The 7,169-nt window shown below is 36.0% G+C and overlaps 1 pseudogene; it reads right to left on the bottom strand.

Moving 5' to 3' along the window:
* Positions 1–1,195: 1,195 nt before the first annotated feature.
* Positions 1,196–1,353, bottom strand: LOC112208255 (small nucleolar RNA SNORA31; annotated as a pseudogene).
* Positions 1,354–7,169: the final 5,816 nt, after the last annotated feature.

Below are 7,169 nucleotides of genomic sequence, written 5' to 3'. Positions count from 1 at the left end.
TTCCTAGTTGTATTTAATGGTGCATCTATATGTGAGAATATTTCTGTAATATTCATGTTATTTTGAAACAAATTCCTGGTGTTTTACCTGAGTCTTTTGGAGAGTAAAATATGCCCATAAATTTAAGATGACTCAAGATTCCTACCTGGGGCAAATTGCAACTTCTCTTTAAGGTTTAATCTTCATATCTGGAAAAAAAGGTAGTTCAAATTGAATAGTTTAATATTACAATTCTTTACAATTCTAAATACTCTTCAGGGTAAATTTTCGTGATCTGGTTTTATAGTCCTTGGTTTTTAGGCACTGCATTAAGCATTGGCATAGGTGAGGATTGAATAAATGTAAAAACATACTGTAAGGATTATTAAAATTACTTATGTGAACATGTTTATCTAGTGAGCTATAAAGTGAGAAACTGAGGGATTTGCATTGATACATTATATAGTTATTTGCCTCTCTTTCCCTTAATTTCTGAGATATTTACAGTTTCATCTGTGACCTGTGACCCAAATCTTTGGTCCTGGTGTGGAATCTAGTAGTATTCATTTGGTGTATCAAACTTATCCTAACTTTTTTTTGCAGCTCAACTACTTCTTTATTTTATTTGATTTATTTTAGCAAGCCCTCCACTCTGTAAAATTCATTTGTAAAAACGAATGAATCATGCCACTGTAAATACATCATTGATGACTAAATATGGCCAATCTTATATAGACAATGCAGTTATGTATTTAAAAGTGAAAATGGACGATGCTTCCTAATTCAGTAAGTGCTTTCCACATAGAGTGTTGTTTTAAAAAAAATCTGCACACTCAAAACTATATTATCTTCTGCTTGTTTAACCAAAAGTATATATCAACCCTGAGTCTGCCAGCAGTATCTTTAACATGGGTCAAGTGGTCCCTGGTTGAATCTTTCCATTTTGTAGGGCAGGAATCAGAAGCTTCCGATGGGAAGACAGCCGTTCGCCAATTGGCAGAGGCCGACATCGCTGGCGTCCTGATTCATTTCATGTTGGAGCACAGACTCTTGCTCCCTGCAAGGTCAGGGAGTGCTTCTGTCACATGCATATGTGTGACCCTGCTCTGTGCCCTCCAGCTATCTCCACATGTGTGCAAGTTTGCTGGACTTCATGTTGAAAGTCATGTCGAGGTGGAGTTGCCAACCCTGCTTTTTTTTTTCTCTTTTTTTCTGCAGATGCATTCCCCAATTCAATCCCAGCTGCCACAAAGACAGAGAGAAAGTGCAGGGATTTCCCTCTTTTGCATCCCCAGAGCAAACCAAAAACAAAAAAAAACGAAAAAACAAACAAAAAAACCCAGCAAACTGTCCAAGGTCTATCAGTGGATGCAGGCCAATCCCAGTTTTTAAAGGGTACCTTTAAACACAGAGAGTCTAAGTGACAAAAGGTAAGATTGCCCGGATGGGGGCCTCTAGACTTTCTAAAGAAATGGAAGTAAGAGAGGCTCTTGGATTACCACTAATATTAACATTAATGCATTAAGAAGCCAGAAAATTGCCCTTGAGGGGGATGTAGGCAAATTCTTAGAAAGTACTTTTACACTAGTGATAATTGTCAGAACATTACTTACAATAAAAGCCAGAGTTTCTTCTCTTTCACAAGATAATTCTGAAATGCCACAATGAAATACTTATAGAAAAGCGTTACAGAGTAGAAAAAAAAATCCATATTATTAAAGTCTTTATAACCTTACTTATTTCAAAAGAGAAAACAAAGAGAGGGAATCCGTTTTTTTTTTTTTTTTTCACTATGCAAATCAGTGTCGTAAGGGTTAGATACAAATAGAATTTTCAATGCAAACTCATAGTCCCCAGATACAGCATTCTTTATCTCACGCTGACATTCGATTAAATTAGACTGATGCATTTACAGAGTAAATGATCTCCTTGAAGGATGTTCAGCATGTTAACAGTTTTCACTTAAAGTACTAATTGTAACAAACTAACTCATAGTGGCACAGCTATTTGCAAATCTGACCCACAATGGTTTCAAATTCTGACTTTAGAGGGATGATTACTGAAGACTGGTTCTGAGACAATGTACCTGAAGCTCTCTAATTGACATTTCTGGGCATCAGAAAGAAAAATCTGAAGAGATATGCACAAGTTAGTGTGCTTGAACAGTGTGATAAATTGTGTGATTTAGTTCTGCACGTGGAGGAGAATATTCACCTGTGAGTAAGCAGGTAGGCACTGTTCACATTGCAACGGTGTGTGTTGGGCAAGAGGAATAATAAAAACCACAAGATAAGCCCTGCTTTAAAGACACTGATTCACCTGCTGGAGCTGGAAGTTTCAGGTAGAATTAAGTTCCTTCGTCTAGAACAGAATTCAAAACACAGAAAGAAGAGAATAAGAGGGGCTCTTATTAAGAACAAGAGCAACATGTACAGGGCTTAATTAAAGCTACTCAAGGAAGCAGAGAACTAATACAGGCCCTGTCTGATTTTTCAACATCTTTAACCTACCAAATGTCTCTAACATATTATTAAATTACATAATCAGCACATATTCTTTTTGTAAGATCAAGAGCTCATTGCCTTACAAAAGGAACTTGTACTGATTATGCTATATATGCAGGCGTGCATGCATATGTGTGTCTTTAAGTGAAGGAAGAGCACAACTTTGTCCTTGAAATTGTTCAAACTGTAAACCAGAGCCCATTCTCTAATTCAACTTTGTATTCTATTATTTCTATTTATATACCGATTCAAGCATTCGGTATTTTCAAATTCCTGGTTTTAGCAGTGTTTTGCTTGTCACTGAGGATTGACATTTAAATACACGACAGCCCGTTTCTCATGGATCTGTGAGTAGGACAAGGAGAGATCTATAGAGATGGTCAAAACAAGTTGTCACATGAACACAGCAGAGATGCTTTGAGTCTTTTGTGAATCTAGAAGAGGAATGTTATCATGAACGACTTGGAAGTGATAATATTTGTTTGGATTTTTGAAAGAAGCAGCAGAATGAAATGAAAATAGCCAGGATTTTACAGTCAAAAACTTGTTTAAATCCACGTATGAGTCATGACATAGATGAGGAACACCTGTCTGGGCCTCCTTTTCCTATCTGTCAAAAGCAGGCAATGGTACACATATTCCAGAGTGGGGATGTGCATTAAGTGGTTTGAAGGTTTGACAGCACATTGAGCACATGGTGAGTGTTCAAGCATATGTAGCAGAGTTAATAGTAACAGATAGGAACCTGTTAACCTCTACTTACGAACGCGATAGTGGGAGCCATTCTCTCTCCTCTTCCCACAGTTTGTCTGTTACCTGTTTAAAATGCACTTTCCTTCCCACATGAAAACTAGTGTTATTAACTCTGATACACATGCTTGAGCACTCACCCATGTGCTCAATGTGCTGTCAGACTGATGCAGTTCCATCTGACCACGGATTCAAGGTTGTTACTGATTTTACCAGGAAGGATCTGTAAGAAGTTTCATAAGGCTTAATATTTACTCTTGCTCTTTTCGTGTCTAAACCACTTGCTTATGAAGGACTTGTAATAACTAAATTCAGTTTTATTTTGGTCTCCTAGGTCAGCTCTTGTTTGTGGCAATAAATATATCACTATGCTATTAATGTTGCTATTAATAAAGTAATATTAATTCTGGAAAAATATATTTGCAAGTCACAAAAGTCAAATAGTTCATCCTCAGAGCTCCTGGCAGAGATAGAACTCAAGCCCAGCTTGCCTCATGCTAAATCCCCCTCCTTTCACCTTTGTCAAGGCTGCCTCCATGTAGGTTTTATATAGCATATGTTCTAAACAAGAATCTGTATTTCCTTTTTGTGACATTGTATAAAATTATGTCTTATTCTGGGTCTTAAATTTTACTTCTTGATATGACATAACTTATAAAATATATCACATGACTCGAAAACTCAGGAGATTGGATTTGAATTCAGGGTTTGAGTGAAAGGGAGGAATAGCAGATAAATAATTAAGGGTAGAAATGCATCCTCGCATTCTAAGTCATGGTGAGGCACTCTTCCATTCTAAAGTATGGCAACACATCCTTTCATTCTAAAACCTGGAGACATGCTCTTCCATTCTAAATCATGAAAATGCACCTTTCCAATCTAAAGCACGACAGTGCGTTGCCCTCGACTTCCAGCTTCCAAACATATCTTTGTACATGATTTAATTTTCTCTAATGTATTAACTTTATTTTTTAAATTTCTATTTTAGGTTCAGGGGTACATGTTCCAGTTTGTTATATAGGTAAGTTATGGGTCATGAGTTTGCCTGTTGTTCCCCTCTTAGTGTTCATGTGTTTTTACTGTTGAGCTCTCACTTATAAATGAGAACATGTGATATTTCATTTTCTGTTCCTGCATTAGTTTGCTGAGGATAATGGCCTCCAGCTTCATCTTTGTTGTGGCAAAGAACATGCTTGTTCTTGTTTATGGCTGCATGGTATTCCACGGTGTATCTGTACCACATTTTTTATCTAGTGTACTGTTGAGGGGCATTTAGCTTGATTCCATGTCTTTGCTATTCTGAATAGTGCTTCAATTCACATGTGTGAGCATGTGTCTTTATGGTAGAACAATTTAGATTATTACTTTGGATATATACACAATAATAGGATTGTTGGGTCGAATGATAATTACGTTTTAAGTTCTTTGAGGAATCACCACACTGCTTTCCACAATGGCTGAATTAATTTACACTTCTACCAGCGTTATATAAGCATTACCTTTTCTCTGTAACGTCACTAGCATCTGCTGTTTTCTTAATAATAGCCATTCTGATTAGTCTAAGTTTGAGAGCGCTAGAAATGAGCTGGTATAAGGATTGGATCAATTATCAATTATCAATAGAGTAAGTCTATAAAGTTTGACTGGAATTTCAGAGTTGCTGACATTCAGAGTGTAGCTAATAGGTTACACAGAAAAGCAACATGCACATACTAGATCTTTTTTTTAACACAACAGTTTTTAGTAGATTGATAAAACTATCTTTATTATAAGAAATTAATTTACTTAACTGATAATGTCTTGTGTTTTCAATGTTAAGAGGTATGGCAGGCAATCTTATTCTGATATTAATGAATGTAATCATTAAAAAGAAAGTACTTTAACCACATGAGCCCATTTCACATATGAAAACATAGAACCTGCAACAATAATGTATTTCCACTAATACAAAATTAAGTATTTTACTCAGGCATGCATGAAAAAAATTGTTATTACTAAGAGATTCATGAAGCAACATTGATTAAGTATTTTGATGACTTTTATCAATGGCGGGAATCATTTTGCTTTGAGAAAAACAAATCCACACTGCTAGAACTTGTTCATCTCTTTGGGTATCAACATAATTAAGATACAACTTGTAAGATGTTAAACAGAAGCTGGACTCAAGAAACAATAGGCTGAAGGAAAAAGCAAAAAAAAAAAATCATCCTTTTGGGTTCGGTTATTAAGTTATTTATTCATCTCATGTATATATCTTACAACCATCCTGCAGAAATAACTGGGGAAACACTGGAATTCATCAGTTTTTCTTTCAAACATTTATAGGAATTCTGACTTGAATTACAACACAAATTAGTGGAGAACAGAGAAATGTTATATTAAATTTTGTTTCTTGATAGGTGTTAAATGTCCTATAAAGTTATTGACATATGGAAAACACAGTATCCTAGGAGTCTCCTTCAAACCAGCTCTATGACAGCAGTTCTCAACCAGAAGCAATTCTCCCCCAGGGGACATTTGGCAATTTCTGGGGATATTTTTGATTGTTTCAACTAGAAATAAGGGGACAGGGTGATACAAGTATCTGTTGGGTAGAGGCCAGGATGCAGCTAAACATCCTAAAATACACAGGACAGCCCCCCCCCCCCCCCCACCAAGAATGATCCAGTCTAAAGTATCGGTAGCATACACTGGCTGTATATATTATATATTTTTAGGCAAATTACTACATAGAGTTAATACTTCAGATCTTTCCCAATTAAAGTTTAAACCTAGAGTGCGGGCACATGATAACAAGGATGGAAATATACTCCAGCTTAATAGGGCCAGATTAAATAAAAACCTCCATCTGGCTTCCATGCTGAGGCCTGTGGAAGCCTTAAAGAATATGTTTATTATGGCTTGTGCAGGATCTAGCAGTGGAGAGCTCCAACTGAGTATTTATTGACTTTGGCACAACTACTAGTTTTTGTTGGATGTTTGCATATCATTTTATTAATTCAACTTTTGCCATATTCCAATATTTTTGGTTAACATGGGACTTTAAAATTAGTGGGCCATCTGCTTTAGATGTTGCAGGGTATTTGTTGCCAAAGATTTGGAAAGATGCAAAGCATGAGATGCACATATTGTCTCCATAAAATAAATAAAATAATTAAAATGTTGCATTTACTATTGTCCAAATGAATTTTCAAAACTCTCATTTTGAATTTTTGCTAACAAGCCTTATGAGCATTTAAATCAATCAACACCAAGTACATTTTGATATGCTGTTTTCTACAAAGAGTTATCTGCGTGTGAATTCTCACATTTATTAATTCTTCCACATGAACAATACCTTTCATTTAATGTGGATTGTAATGATGTTGAGTGCATAAGATATTTGTAATTTGCTGAGACAAATATTAAAATGCAAATAATGTGCACGTGTTCAGTACAATTTACCTCCACATGTCAAGGATATTTTATTGTTTCAAATGTGCTGACTTGATTAAGGAGACCCGGGCACACCCTAGGATGTGAACACATGGCATTTTCGTGGAACTGCAAGAATTCCAATGGGACTTCATTACAGCCTCCCTGGAAAAGACTCTCATGATATATACCCTGTGGGTAGTTTCAACTGGAGACACAATTCTGCTTTCATTTCTCGTTAATAATCCATACTTGTAATTAGAGTTGGGGCTGACTCATAAAGTTTGCTTTTCAGCAAGGTTTAAATGTATTCGTAGGTGAGTGTTTTTTAAGCACTAATATCTGCTTAAGTTTTAAGGCATCATGTCTCAGTAGCATAAACAATAAACGATGATTTAATTTGCTGATGGTTCAATTTTTGCTTTTCTGGTGACCCACTATATAATCCTGAAAATCTCTCAATAGCAGCTGTTCCCTTAAGGGCAACTTTCCAATGGCTTCAGATGACACATAGAATTAAAA

Source organism: Pan troglodytes, chromosome 12, assembly GCF_028858775.2.
Source record: "Pan troglodytes isolate AG18354 chromosome 12, NHGRI_mPanTro3-v2.0_pri, whole genome shotgun sequence".
Classification (NCBI taxonomy): Eukaryota; Metazoa; Chordata; class Mammalia; order Primates; family Hominidae; genus Pan; species Pan troglodytes.
Note: the sequence above shows the minus strand (reverse complement) of the source record. Positions and strands in the feature narration are given on the sequence as shown.